Source organism: Diabrotica undecimpunctata, chromosome 10 (genome assembly GCF_040954645.1).
Source record: "Diabrotica undecimpunctata isolate CICGRU chromosome 10, icDiaUnde3, whole genome shotgun sequence".
NCBI lineage: Eukaryota > Metazoa > Arthropoda > Insecta > Coleoptera > Chrysomelidae > Diabrotica > Diabrotica undecimpunctata.
Window position 1 is genome coordinate 26,525,625 of NC_092812.1, and position 15,127 is coordinate 26,540,751.

The window sequence follows — 15,127 nt, forward strand, 5'->3', positions numbered from 1 at the left end:
TCGATTACTTCTTATGTTGGAACAAAGACATTTTTGAAGATATAACTGCTCTCAATCTATTCACAATTGTCAGCGATCAACCCTTTTAAGAGCAATGATTCTTGTTAAACAGACTGTTTTTAATAATTAAAATATTAAATAATTTTTAATCATTTTGTAACATTTTTTTAATTAATATATTAAATTATTTTTAATTCCTTTTACCCATGTGGATGATACGCTGATGGTCGTGTTTACGATCAGAAATTTTTATTGGGAAACTACCGAAATATGACTGAAGAATCTACCTCGGTATTTATTTAGAGACGCCGGTTTGGCTAATCCTTAGTTAATCCTTTTCCGGGTTCTTTTTCATAAATTCGGTAATTGTCGTCGAACGCCCGTTGTAATGCATTTCGGGAAAAACCTAGTCTAGGAGATTTTATATTTCATCACGTTAGTAGCTAGAAGGGTACCATTATGTTCGATGTTAGAACTTTTTACCTTCTCAGAAATACATACAACTGGCCTATCACTTTTGGGGGGAAGATACCCTCACCTTTTCTTGGATAGTTTGGTAAAATTTTAGAGGAACCAAGTTACTTACCGGTGGGCATTCGTCGAGTTAAGACGCTTAACTCACATTATCGTATCTGCTACCTTACTGTCTCTGTGCATTTTCTTTATAAGTGTGTATACACTTGTTTATTAGAGTTTTTTTTACCTTACACTATATTAGATTAAGTATAGTTGTAAAGCACCTTTAAGGGTAATTAAATTCAGTGTTTAATACCAGTATAGTATTAACTTCAGTGACTTAAAGCAGCAGTCGTCAGGAATTACCGTAAGTTACTATAATCTAAGTATCTCCACTTATCTTGGCGAGTAACATGGTATGACTTCATATCATCTTCCATTATCTGGACGTATCTAACGATCATACATGTCTTCAAATGTAGTTGAGAGTAACTACTGAATTTTGCATAAAATTTAAAGAACAGTCAGTATTTTGTTACGAATCAAATAATCGACTTAACCAAGTGCGGTTTGGTTCAATTTTTATGTTTTTACTTCAGTAATTTTTTTTGTATTTTTGTAAATTTAGATTTTATTAATTTTTGTTATCTTTGGTGTTTGTTATAATTTTTTATTCATTTTTTTGCTGTAATATCTCGAGATACGCCAAAACTTTATTTGTGCATGATTGTGTTATACTTATATCTTTGTAAAGGTATTTTCTAATTATATTTCTGCTTATTTTTATATGTATACCTACCACCATTTCATAGTTGTTTGTGTATTTTTATTACTTGAGTTGCATTCAGCAGCGTCATAATTTTGTTGTTGAATATATTGTTATTGTTTTATGTATGTATTTTATTTGTCGACTCCTAACAAAGTTTCCTGATATAACCATAACTCTGAATATTTGCTTTTTACCTTTAAATATAACTATACCTTTGACCAGTAGAAAGATCAGGCTGATTAAGTTTCGTAGGTAAGTAAGTGTATTACCTGATATATTTATTTTTTTGTTTATGTAGAGTGTTAACCAAATTTATTTAAAATAATTAACTGGTGATATCTTTTCTTAGGTTTGATCTCTGAACCTAAATATCTTTCCTTATCTCTTTTTTTTTTCTAAGGTTTCTTAATTTTCTCCTTAAACCCCAAAAAATTAAGTGGCGCCCTGTTCCCTATCTTATCTTATCTTTGGTAATTTTACCCATCTATCTTTTTGTTTATTTCTGTATCTTTTTCTAATATCTCTTATCGTATCTTTACTTATTTCGTCCGTTGGACCCATTCCTGGTTCCAAAAGCTAGTTTCGAACCCACGACTCGCTCTCCACCAACCATCTGGCTGCCGTCCGCAGTGTCTCCATTGGTGACCTTTCTAGCACCATCCAAAAAAGGTTTCCGAGGTTACAATTTTACCCCTGTTGCTGAGACGCCGATGGCCGTATTTGCAAATAATATATACGCGGTTGGTCATGTTTACCATTAGGACATACCATCGAAAGCTACCGACTATTTCTAGCTAGAAGAGTACCGTTATTTTCGATATCGTTAGAACTTGTTACATTCTTAGAAATACATACCGGCTGACCTGTCATTTCTAAGGGGGGATATGCCACCTATTTTTTGGTAAGCTTGTGAAATTTTGAAAGAAGGAACGGCACTTGTTTCAGGGCGATCTTTAAGTAAAGAAGCTTGCCTTAATTTCCGTCTCTGTGTTATCTTACCGTCCCTGTGAATTTTTTCTTTAAGTGTGTATACACTTAAATGTTTCAGTTCTTAAGCTTATATCATATTAGATTAAAGATTGGTATAAATTACCTTTAATTTAATTAACTTCAGTGTTTAATACAAGTAAAGTATTTAGCTTCAGTGAAGAGTGCAGCAGTCATCAAGACTTATCGTAAGGTATCATAATCATTTTATCTTCAACTATCTGGGCGAATCTCCGTCGACTTTTTCTTCTCCTGTAGATAAGGTTAACTACTGAGTTAACATTCAATCAAGGAACATTTAATATTTTCCTACGAAGTTTTAATCAGCTATTAAGAACTTCTAAATTACGAACATTTAATTTTAATTCTCAGTTAATTATTAAACAACAGTGCGATACAGATAATTATCTTAAACCAAATGCGGGTTGGCTTAATTTTTTAATACAGAATTCTTGAAACCTTCTTGTATTCTTTAGAATTTAAATTTAATCATTTTGTTATTTGCTATAATTTTTATACATTTTTAACCCATTATCTCGAGATAAGCCCATAAACAGCAAAGAGAGATTTATATCAGCTTTAATTGAATACTATTAAATACTATCAGGCTCTCTTGGCTGCGAATTTAAACTGTGTATGATTTTATTATATTATTGTTTTTGTAAAGGTATTTCCTAATTATAATACTGTTTATTGTTATATCTATACCACCATTTAATAATTGATGGTGCATTTTTATTACATCCAGCTGCCTGTATCATAGTGGTGTTGAATATATTGTTTTGTTTTATCAAGGAATTTTATTTCTCGACTCCTAATAAGTTTCCTGACATAACAATACCTCTGAATGTTTGTTTATTATATTACATAATTATTATACCATCGACCAGAAGAATGATCAGGCTGATTAAGTTTTGTAGATAAGTAGGTGGACGGAGTTCACCTAATATATTTATTATTTGTTTATATAGTGTGTTGACCGAATTTATTTAATAATTAACTGTTGATATCTTTCCTTGGATTTGGTCTCAGAACCTAAGTACCTTTCCTTACCTCTTTTCTTTTCTAAGGTTTCTTAATTTTCTCCTTGAACCCAAAAAGTTAAGTGTCGCCCTGTTTCTATCTTAACTTATTTTTGTTAATTTTACCCTTCTATCTTTTTGTTTATTTCTATATCTTTTCTAATATCTATTATCCTGTTCTACCTTCACTTATTTCGTCCATTGGACCCATTCCCGCTTCCAAAAGCTAGTTTCGAACCCACGACTCGCTCTCCACCAACCATCTGGCTGCCGTCCACAGTGTCTCCATTGGTGACCTTTCTAGCACCATACAAAATAGGTTTCCGAGGTTACAAGACGAAAACAGTAGAAACAAGCCACATAATTATTGTAATCAGATGGATCAAACTAAAATGCAACGAAACCTCTTGAAAGCAGGACTGGCTGTTGCAAAGAAAACGAAAAATAAAGAAGACAGAATAAGTGATGGAACAAAATGGTTGATGGAAAAGAGACGCACATTTCTAAGCGAAGGAAAGCGAAACACCGATGGTTTTAAAGAATAGAATAAACAAATAAAGAAGGGAGTAAAGGAAAATTTAAGGACCTACAATGAAAACAAGGTAGAAAAATAATAGAAAAGAACCGAAGCCTGAACTGTTTAAGATAAAACTTAGGAAAGCCTATAATAATCTCATTGGAGGATAAAGATGCAAAAGAAATAAGAAAACATAACGAAATCTTAAAAGTCACTCAAACATTTTACTGTGATTTATATTCCTCAAACAAGAACCCAAATAACATTGCAAGGGAAGATCTTAAGAGAAAAATATCGAATGTCAACTCAGAAATACTCCCTAACATAGAATCCTTCGAAATAAAACAAGCTATGGCACAACTAAAGAACAATAGGGCTCACGGCCCAGATGGAATACTTGTAGAAATGTTAATGGAGGGGAGTGAAATTATTCTCGAAGAATTGAAAAATTTTTTCAACGAATGTTTTCACAGAGGAGAAGTCCCAGTTGATTGGAATGAAAGTTTGACAATACTTCTCTTCAAAAAAGGAGACAGGGGAGATCTGAAGAACTATATGCCAATCTCCCTGCTGTCCCAAATGTGCAAACTGTTTATAAGAGTAATAACTAACGGGTTAACGTCGAAGCTCCATAGTTATCAACCAGTAGAGCAGGCAGGATTCCGAAAGGGTTACAGTACAGCTTATCATCTTCTTACAGTCAAAACGCTAATAAAGAAAACCAATGAACATCACTTGAACTTATACATTGGCTTCGTTGATTATGAAAAGGCATTCGAGTCCATAGAAATTGGGTAATAGAATTTGGGTAATAGAGAGGGCAATGACCAACTGCAACTTCCCGGTACAGAATACTCATACATAATATTTACAAGAAAACTACAATGAAAATACAAATAGATGCGAAAACCAAAGCTATATCAATCAACAGAGGAGTTCGCCAGCAAGATGTTATCTCACCAAAGCTATTCACACTTGGACTGAAAGACATGTTCAAAGACATTAACTGGGCAGATAACGCAATAAATGCTTAATGGAAGAAAACCGAACTGGGACAGTTCAAACAACAATTAGCTAATCGCGAAAGGAAGAAATGTTTTCGGTGCGAAAGGGAACATTCTCCTGAAACTTGTGAACACATTAAATCAACCTGTACTTATTGCAGGAAAGGTATTGCAGGAAAGGTTGCATTACCGGTAAATATTTAGTAGATGTGCTACTCAATGACCAAAAGTGAAAATGGAGGTTGACTCGGGCGCGAGTTATTCAGTGATAAGCAAATCAACCTACCATGAAATCTTTAATGAAAATCGACCTAAAATAGATAAATCCAGTGTTATTTTACGGGACTATCAAAACACAGTGATACCCACATTGGGTAAGTGTCAAGTGGACGTAAAGAAAGGTCCAAGATCAGCGACACTTCCTCTCATAGTCAAGGAAGGAAATCGAGCCAATTTACTCGACAGAAACTTTTTTGATAGTTTAGGTTTCACCATAGCTGGGGTATGTCAAATTTTATCAATGATTAATTAAATTATTCAGAAGAATACCCAGATGTATTTAATACAGATTTGGAATCTTACCGGGGTCCCCCAGTAAGTTTTTCGTTGGACAAAAATGTAAAGCCGTTTATGTGTAAAACTCGTAAAGTTCCATTTGCGCTAAAAGACAAAATCGAAGTTGAACTGGACAGGCTTATTGCAAAAGGGGTTTTAGAGCCGATTACGCACCCAAAATGGTGCATCCCAATTGTGACTACAAAGAAAACGGGGAGGTTAGGATTTGTGGTGACTACAAATCCACGTTGAATTTAGCGTTAAATCCCGAACCTTATTCAGTGCCATCAGTACAGGGTATCTTATCCACACTTGCGGGCGGTAAAGTTTTTGCAAAACTGGACATGGTGCAAGGTTATCTACAGTTAAGTGTCAACTGCGAAACTACTGAAGCACAAACAATAATTACGCATAAAGAGGCTTTTAAATGCAATCGTTTACAGTTCGGTATATCAGTGGCTCCACAAATTTTTCAAAAATTCATAGACACTAGATTAACGGGTATTCCTGGTGTACTAACTTATTACGATGACATTTTAATAGTCGGTAGCTCAGAAATAGACTTGGATTCAAAAGTGCGCGTGGTATTATCGCGTTTCCAGGAAGACGGGCTGCATTTGCGCAAAGAAAAGTGCGTTTTTCGAACAAAATCTATAGAGTTTCTTGGCTTTCAAATTAGTGAAGACGGTTCACGCCCCACTCTAGACAAAATCGCAGCCATAACTACTTACCAACATAACATACTACAATTAGCTCCGCATAACTAGCAAAACAGTACCCAGATGTTTTCAAGAAAACGAAACTGTATTTGCAAGGTCATTTGCTCCAGGTGGTCAAAAGTGGCTTCCTTCCAAAATAATTGAAACCACTGGACCGTTAAGCTACAAAGTTCAAACCCCTGATGGTAAAATTTTACGTCGTCATTCTGACCAAATCAGAACCCGTGTGTGTGACCAAGAAACAACCTTTAGCCTTTCTTTTTTACCTCTGTTAGACCAATTATGTCCCATTTTAGGTCCTTTATTTCTTCTAGCTCATAGATTTTTTCGTTTCTATTTAAAGACCTTATATTGAGTGTTGCTATGTTCAGTTTTGATATTTTTAGCGATTTCTTGCTTCTACCAGATTCCATGAAGCTGTCCTATTTTATGACGGAGTAGGATGTGCCAACTCTGTGTGATCTATCCACCTGAGGATTTATTCCTATCGCTTTAGAATTCGCCATAGTTTTTTGGGGAGGCTATTAGCCTTAAAACACCGCGCTCGAAAGTCGTTTTAGTGAGTGTTTAATCAGTTACCCATTATGGATCAGACATATATGGCCCTTAGTCCTGGCAAGTGTTAAATTATCTTGAGATTCGAAGAATACTCTGTCATTTTTTGAATTTATTAAGCTGGACAGCATGCTGTAAGTATGCAGTTTTTCAGCTTGCAATCTTGTTCAAGTTGTACAAGAAATGAAAAAACTATAGATGGACATTATGGATCATGATTCATCAATGTGGTGGCCAAAGAATGGTTCATATGTTAATATTTTGTTATACTAAAGCTGACAATCATCCACGAAATAAAATTTGGGTAGAAATCCTTAGTAAAGGTTGTATACGTAAATATATTAGAAATCTATGAACAAGTGAGTGAAACTTAAAGATTTGTTAAAACACTAAATTAGTATTATAATATGAATAAAAGATGCCAAAAGATACCAGAATAGGTACAATAACTAGAGTGGCAGTATGCTCAGGAAACTATATTAGTTCTGACCACAATGCATTGTGTACTTTTAATTAACAAACCTGAAATGTATTAAGACAAAAATATAAACAATTTCGAGCAAATCAAGAATAAAACCAGAAAACTCTGAATGTCTGAAAAGATACTGATACTCATATATCTATTCATTAGCTCCTATCTAATTGGTGAACAATAATTATTTAGAGGCGATAAAACCCAATATATAATAATAGTCTCTCGTTTTTATAAACGATATATCAGCATTGTTATATATCAAATTTTTATAATAAGTTAAAACTATTTGTATCATGTTTTATTAGAATCCCTAGTCGTAAGTTTCTGATAGAATTTGATTCTTGCACTACCTACAATATATGCATATAATAATGCAACGAAGAGCTATTAGTTGCCTAAAACTTGGCGCATCTCAGCAACTACAAACTATATTTTACTATGGCATGACATCGACGTACATATTTATGTACTTTATTCAGTTTTAACTTAATTATTTTTATTATAGATATTGATTATTAACTGCGGAAATTTTATTTTTTTGCGTACTTTTTTAGTTATTCTAAGTATACACCTAATATTAATTATATTTTAAATTATAAAATTCTCACGTCGGTGGGATACGAACCAAGGTTTCCTGTTTCACAGGTACGTACCCTGGCCATTACACCACGGACTTAGATACTAATGACATGCGAATTGAAAGTTCAACTAAAATGAAAAACGTCATTTTTTTAACTTTATTGAGAAATAAGTTGTTCAGAGAAAGCTAGTGAAGTGTGTATAAACATTGAAAAATTTGGATTAATATAGGTATGTAAACATTCACTTTTAATATTTTTATTATATAAATAAGTTTTACTAAATTTTTCTAATATTATAGCACATTAAAACTATTCCAAAATGGGATTTCAAATTATTAGCTGGATCCTTATTAGAAATAGTTGACTGGTGATTGTAATAATATTAGGTGTCCGTATTTTATAATATGCCTTTTTTAACTTTTTGTTTTTCACTACGAGTTCTGCTATAATTGTTGTTAATTTGAAGGAACTTTCCTATAACTCAATACAATTTGTATAATTATCATCATGTTTAGGATAACTATGACTAATACCGTCCTATTGACAAGTATAATTGTGCAATGATATTGCGAAAATACAAAAAAGTTATATTCCTATATTCTAAATTTGTATCCTAAATTTTTTATATTCAAAAAGTGATAGTTAAAATACAAATGAATAGATGCCGCCGTATTCTGTGACTATGAAATATTTGACATAAGTATTTCAAAAATCAAAAGTCATCCCAGACCCAGAGCAATATAAACAAAATCTCTGGTTTATTGGGTAGAAAATAAGAAGTTTTAATCATTAAAACTATAATCAAGTTTAGAATCACATGTAAGTGATTCTAAATCAAAGCAATTAATGGAGATAATTTAAGTAAATGCAAGAAACTACATATTTACCCCTATTATAACCTTTTTCTGATGGATTCAAGCAAGGAGCATTCATCAAAGAAAATTTCTATCAAACACATCAAAATAATGCAAAAAATTGACCTACAAGAGATATTAATAATACTAATATCAAGAATTCCCATAAGTTGTATAAACCACTTTATGTAGGATGAATTATTAATACAACATTCCAGAGAAGCAACATATTTAAATTGAAATAATCATATAATGGTAAAGAAAATTTTATAATTGGAGGTGTATCCATTCTTCCAAAATCCATAGAACGAATAAATGAACAACACTGTTTATCATTTGAAGATATATCTCAAAGGTATAATCATCATAAGATAATATATATTCCGCGACTTCAATCTTTCTGAAGCTTCATGTGATAGCAATGAATCAGGCGTCCTGGTGAATTGTGCTAAAGGTTCACATACATTGTACTTACCTGTGTTTTATGGTTTCTTTAATTTTTTTCAAATTATTAATATTCCAAATGAAAGAAATGTGTTTTTAGACTTAGTATTTACAAAATGTCTGTGATTTACAAGTAGCAAAAGCTTCAGATCTGATTTTTTAAAATAACTATCATCACAAAAATTTCACTTATAATATTAGTTTATGTTAACATCAGGTACGCCATTAGAATATACTGAATTTTATCATGATTTTGTAAACACAGACTATGAAGGTCTCAATAACTATCTTTTAATGATACATTTGAATTTGTCAAATGTTGAAGATGCTCTAACAGAATTTTACAACATACTTAATATGTCATTATCATTGTTGTACTAGTGAAAATATTTTGAACTTCTATTTATCCAAAATGGTTTAATGCCATTTTACGTTATTTAGTTGCACAGAAAAAAATTGCTCATAAAAATTATTTGGCTTCCTCTAATCAAGAGGATTATGTGATTTTCTCAGAACTTAGAAGATTGTGTAAAGATTTATCAAATCAATGTTATAACACTTATCTAAATGAAGTAAACCATAATTTATGCAGTAATCCTAAGTACATTAATAAGTTGGAAGTAAAGGAAAACAGCAATCTTTGTATAGCTAATTTTTCAATATCAGTCAAAGATATTTTTAACAACATTTTATCCTTACCTAATAGGTTAAGCAGTGGTCCAGATGGTATTCCTGATTATTTTTTAAATAAATATATTTATTCACTAACTAATCCTTTACATCTTCTTTTTGAGTCATCATTAAAGACATCAGTTTTCCCAACTTTATGGAAACATTCTTATATCTGCCCAATTTCTAAAGAAATAACAAATTATCAAATCGTTGCTAAAAATCCCCTATACCAAAAGTCCCATATAATAGTCCCATTATAAATTTGAATAGATTCCTGTAGAATACTCTTTTATACGATTTTGCGTAAGGTCAATCGTAGCATACACTTCAAATATTTCTATACCTTCTCTTTTTCGTGTAAACGAAGCGTTGATTATACCTGCTCCCAACTTTTTAGAGACATTCTTAGCTATTTTCTGTTTAATATCAATACATTAAATCTTCACGATGGAAAATACATTTTTGAACCTGTCACGGAATACCTACAATGCAAGCAAGAACTATTTGAAGTTCACCAAAGTAAGTTACTTTAGAGACGAGCGTTTCTTCTTGACTGCTTATATACATATTTCAATCCTCTCATTGGTACATTAAATTTTTAAAATATTGATATTGCCTCAATTTAGATTTGATGCCAGTATCAAATATTCAACTGTTTTCTCGAAATTTGGGTTTTCGGAACAAATCCTTTATTTGGTTTTGACTACAACACAAAAGACCGACTAGGCATGAGAGTTATTTCTAAAGTTTCCTATGTATCTCGAAATTTTAAATAGCTTTCTGATTCTCATTTTTCATCAAAAGTTTCGTGAAAGTTATTTTGACAGTCGTCATTTGATTTAGATTCTTTATCGGCAGGTTCATACTTAAGTTATCCTGTGTAAATGGCCTTTTCTTGTTTTTCTTTATTTACCGACACCCCCCCCCCCTCCTGCACAACACCGCAATGCAGATTTGTGGGCATAAATGTGCGACATGGAGTTCAACCCGATAGAAGAAGGAAACATGTACTAAAACTAAAACACCTGAAATGAATAAGGAAATTGTCAGGAAGCATATTGCGGCTATTCCAGCCTACTAGAGTCATTACAGCGGAGAAAAAATTTTAAAAATATACGTAGGCCCTCAAGTGACTATAAATAAACTATACAAATTGTATGTGCAATCATGTATTGAACAAACACTTGAAAAAGAGTTAGTTTCTAACAGAGACATATTTAATGCAGAATTTAATTTATCTTTTAAGTCACCAGAGGTTGACACATGCGATGATTGTGAAACTTTTCATGCTAAACTAAAAAGTAGTTTGTCCGCTGAAGACGAACTTATTGTTACAGCCAATTATCGTGCCCATACTGATGAGTCTATAAAGAGATATGCCATGAAAAATGCTGATAGTGATACTTGTAAATTTAATACAAGCACTGTTTTAACCATGGATTAACAGAACTGTCTTTCAACACCCTTACTGTCATGTGGTTTATTATTTTATAAGAGAAAACTATGGACCCCTAACTTCACTATCCGCAATGCTTTTGATGGTATCGTCTCCTGTATGATGTGGGACGAAAGTAAGGGTGGCCGTGGGGGAACCAGTTGGCCTCTGCGCTTGTTAAGTGGATTTGCAATAATACTGGCAATACTAAAGATATCATTCTATGGTCTGATAACTGTTACGGCCAGAACAAGAACATGACACTTATCATGGCTTTCTACTGGATACTATGGAACTTTCTCAGGATCAGAGTATTAAATCAAAAGTTCTTATTGAAGATTCATACTCATATGGAAGTAGACACCTGTCATGCTTCAATTGAACGAAAACGTAAAGATTTGAGTTGTTTGGAAATTATGATACCTTGGGACTGGAAACACTTCATAAGACAGTGCTCAAATAAATATCAGGTACATAACATAGAGGTTTCAGATATGTTGAATTTTGAGATTTTCTACGATAACACGTCTGCACCATTTGTTAAACGGAAACTTACTACAAACAAAGAACCGTTTCTTATTTCGTCAGCAGTTCATTTTCAAGTCAGGCAAGGGGAAGTTGGTACATTATATTACAAGCAAAACTTTGAAGAAGATTTTGGAGTCGTTGATCATAAACGAAAGAAAAGAGGTACATTAAAATTGCCTGATTCTGTACTAGCTATACGTAGTACATAAAAACCTATTACCGACAATAAGTATAAAGATATTATATCACTGATATTTTTCCTTCCGTCATATTGCCATGATTTTTACAAAAATTCGAGTTATGGTGATAACACTCATTACGAGTACCCCCTGCCAGACGCAGATGTTGAGGTCGACGTTATGGAAACAAATTAATAGTTCTAAGCTTTATTGCTCGTATTTTTAGGTACAAGTAATGCATTTTATTATACGAACGTTTATAATACTTTATATTCTTATAACTAACAATAAAAATTGGACATAACGTTTTTTTATTTTTTACAACATAAATATTTGTTTTGGAGTTACAAAACACCATGTGCTTTCAAAGTTCTACAAAAAAAATTAAACCGAAACTGCTGTCAGGTATAGTACAACTATTTAGTACAACATTTAGTACCTTACTAATAAAATACAAAATCATTTTCAAAACTTACGCGACATTAAAACAAGAGCGACAAAATCATTGTTTGCTCTTTACCAACATTTTCATTTAGTGACATGGTGTCTTATGGTTCCGATGTAGATATTTATGTTTGTATTACAAAGTATAAAATATTACTTATAAGTATATAAATATTATTTGGTAATATGGCAATTTAATACGACTTTTAATCTATGTATCCCAAGCAACATTTTTTCCAAGGCATGTAAATACCTTGATTTACCTTGTATCAGTCAGTTCAATACGAGTATATGTGAGCTTTTTTAACTTAACTTCTTATACGAGGATTGTCTTTTTAGTTTTGCATATAGCGATTTTATATACCAGAGACTCTTCTGTTAAGGTTACTATATAAGGTCTGTTTTGGTTCGCGGGTGGTATTTTATTTCCCACCTACCCGCCGATCCTGGGACCGGTTAGGGGTTCCCCTATCCACCACCTGGGGACGCGTCCGATGGGAGACAGATACTCCACACGGATATGAACCTTACACTTGTCCGCATAATACTGGGCGTAACTCATCTCTGAACCATCTACCATAGGGAGAGTACTATCAGCATTTTGGGAGAAGTCCACATAATCAATTCTGTAAGTCCTGTTGTTGTAAAATGTCAGTACACTAGATCCTATAATTTTACTTTGGAATTCTTTTCTGGGTTCTGGATCTCTAATCTCTAGAAACATGTTGTAACAAGTGTCCTCACGAAGGACTTTAAATGCTAGTTCGATATTCATCATGACCTGATTTTCATGTTGGCGAATAAATGTAAAATATCCAGGCCACCGTGATAATTTGTGCTCATGTATATTAATTTGACTTTTGGGATCATGAGAGTCTCTTTGAAGCAACGTGCCCTGCATTGCTGATAGACATTTTCTGATCAGTATGTTAAAAAGTTGTATATAATGAAAGTCGCCCCAGGCCAGTTCACTGACCATGCGGATGTGAATTCTTATTTTTTTCTCCAGCTTCGTTTTCCACAAATTTCTCCAATGGGTCTGGACTTATTCTTTGTGCTGTATACAGCACTGTTTCATCAAATAAATACCCAGACAATGTGCCTCGAAGAGCTTGATGAATAACTTTTTTTCGTGCACTGGTGTAATCAACTTCCAAATTAAAATCAATAAGGTATTGAAATAATAAGGATTTTCATGTTTGTATTAGGAAAATATTAACGGAAATGGGATGGAAAAATTTTCCACGGGATACAGGATGGTTAATTGGAAACAAATGGGCGAGGTACTCTGCAGTGCAAAAATCGGGGAGAGACTGAAAAGAAAGATTGTGGTGAGGCCTGAGTTGGTGTACGGCTGAGAACTGTGGCATGTCAAGAAGATTCAGGAAAAGAAGATGCAGGTAGCTGAAATGAAAATGTGGATCTAGAAGACACAGGATAAGGAACGAGCTGATTAGGGAAAGAGCCGGGGTAACTAGTCTCAAAAAACGCGGTTCATGTGGGACGAAGGAAAACCGAAGAAATGATGAAAATATTGGTAGAGGACTTGAGAGAGAAAGCTGATGACACGACGGACAAAAATTAATAGCGAAGAAGAAAAGAGAGTTTGATCGAGTTGATTAGGGAAAGAGCCGGGGTAACTAGTCTCAAAAAACGGGGTTCATGTGGGACGAAGGAAAACCGAAGAAATGATGAAAAGATTGGTAGAGGAGTTGAGAGAGAAAGCTGATGACACGACGGACAAAAATTAATAGCGAAGAAGAAAAGAGAGTTTGATCGAGTTGATTAGAGAAAGATCCGGGGTAACTAGTCTCAAAAAACGGGGTTCGATGTGGGATGAAGGAAAACCGAAGAAATGATGAAAAGACTGGTAGAGGACTTGAGGGAGAAGACGACACGATGGAAAAAAATTAATATCGAAGAAGAAAAGAGAGTTTGATACCAAATTATGTGTACATCTGCCAACCTTTTAGACTATCTATGCACAAGTAACTCTCAAGAGTTAGTTAGATCGGCAGCTTTAATAATTTAATATTAAATTATTTTCCCCTAATAAAGACATGAAAATCCTTATTATTTCAATACCTTGTTGACTTTGTTGAATGAAGTTGATCACACTAGTGGACGAAAAAAAGTTATTCATCAAGCTCTTTGAGGCACATTGTCTGGGTATTTATTTGATGGAACAGTGCTGTATACAGCACAAAGAATAAGTCTAGACCCATTGGAAAAATTTGTGGAAAACGAAGCTGGAGAAAAAAAATCAGAATTCACATCCGGATGGTCAGTGAACTGGCCTGGGGCGATTTTCACTATATACAACTTTTTAACATACTGATCAGAAAATGTCTGTCAGCAATGCAGGGCACGTTGCTTCAAAGAGACTCTCATGATCCCAAAAGTCAAATTAATATACATGAGCACAAATTATCACGGTGGCCTGGATATTTTACATTTATTCGCCAACATGAAAATCAGGTCATGATGAATATCGAACTAGCATTTAAAGTCCTGAGTGAGGACACTTGTTATAACATGTTTCTAGAGATTAGAGATCCAGAGCCCAGAAAAGAATTCCAAAGTAAAATTATAGGATCTAGTGTACTGACATTTTACAACAACAGGACTTACAGAATTGATGATGTGGACTTCTCACAGAATTCTGACAGTACTCTCCCTGTGGTAGATCGTTCACAGATGAGCTACGTCCAGTATTATGCAGTCAAGTATAAGATTCATATTCGGGAACGACGTCAGCCCCTATTAGTGTGATACCAGACATAGGGAAATACGAGCTGGAAATTCTGAAGTTGTGTATTTAATTCCAGAATTATGTAAACTAACAATTAACTATCTCGGATCACACTCGAGTAGGACCAGTAGACCGTATTAGGAAACTTCAAGAATTTTGTAAGCGGTTCCTGCGATGCC

General features: G+C 33.6%; 1 protein-coding gene across 1 annotated transcript in view; it reads left to right on the top strand.

Annotated features, from left to right (window-relative positions):
- The first annotated feature begins 7,508 nt into the window (after positions 1 to 7,508).
- Positions 7,509 to 15,127, top strand: part of LOC140451984 (uncharacterized) — an 83,933-nt gene continuing 76,314 nt past the window's right edge. The window contains exon 1 of the transcript XR_011952112.1: positions 7,509 to 7,869. The gene's annotated coding sequence lies outside the window, so the exon portion shown is untranslated. The remainder of the gene's footprint in view (positions 7,870 to 15,127) is intronic.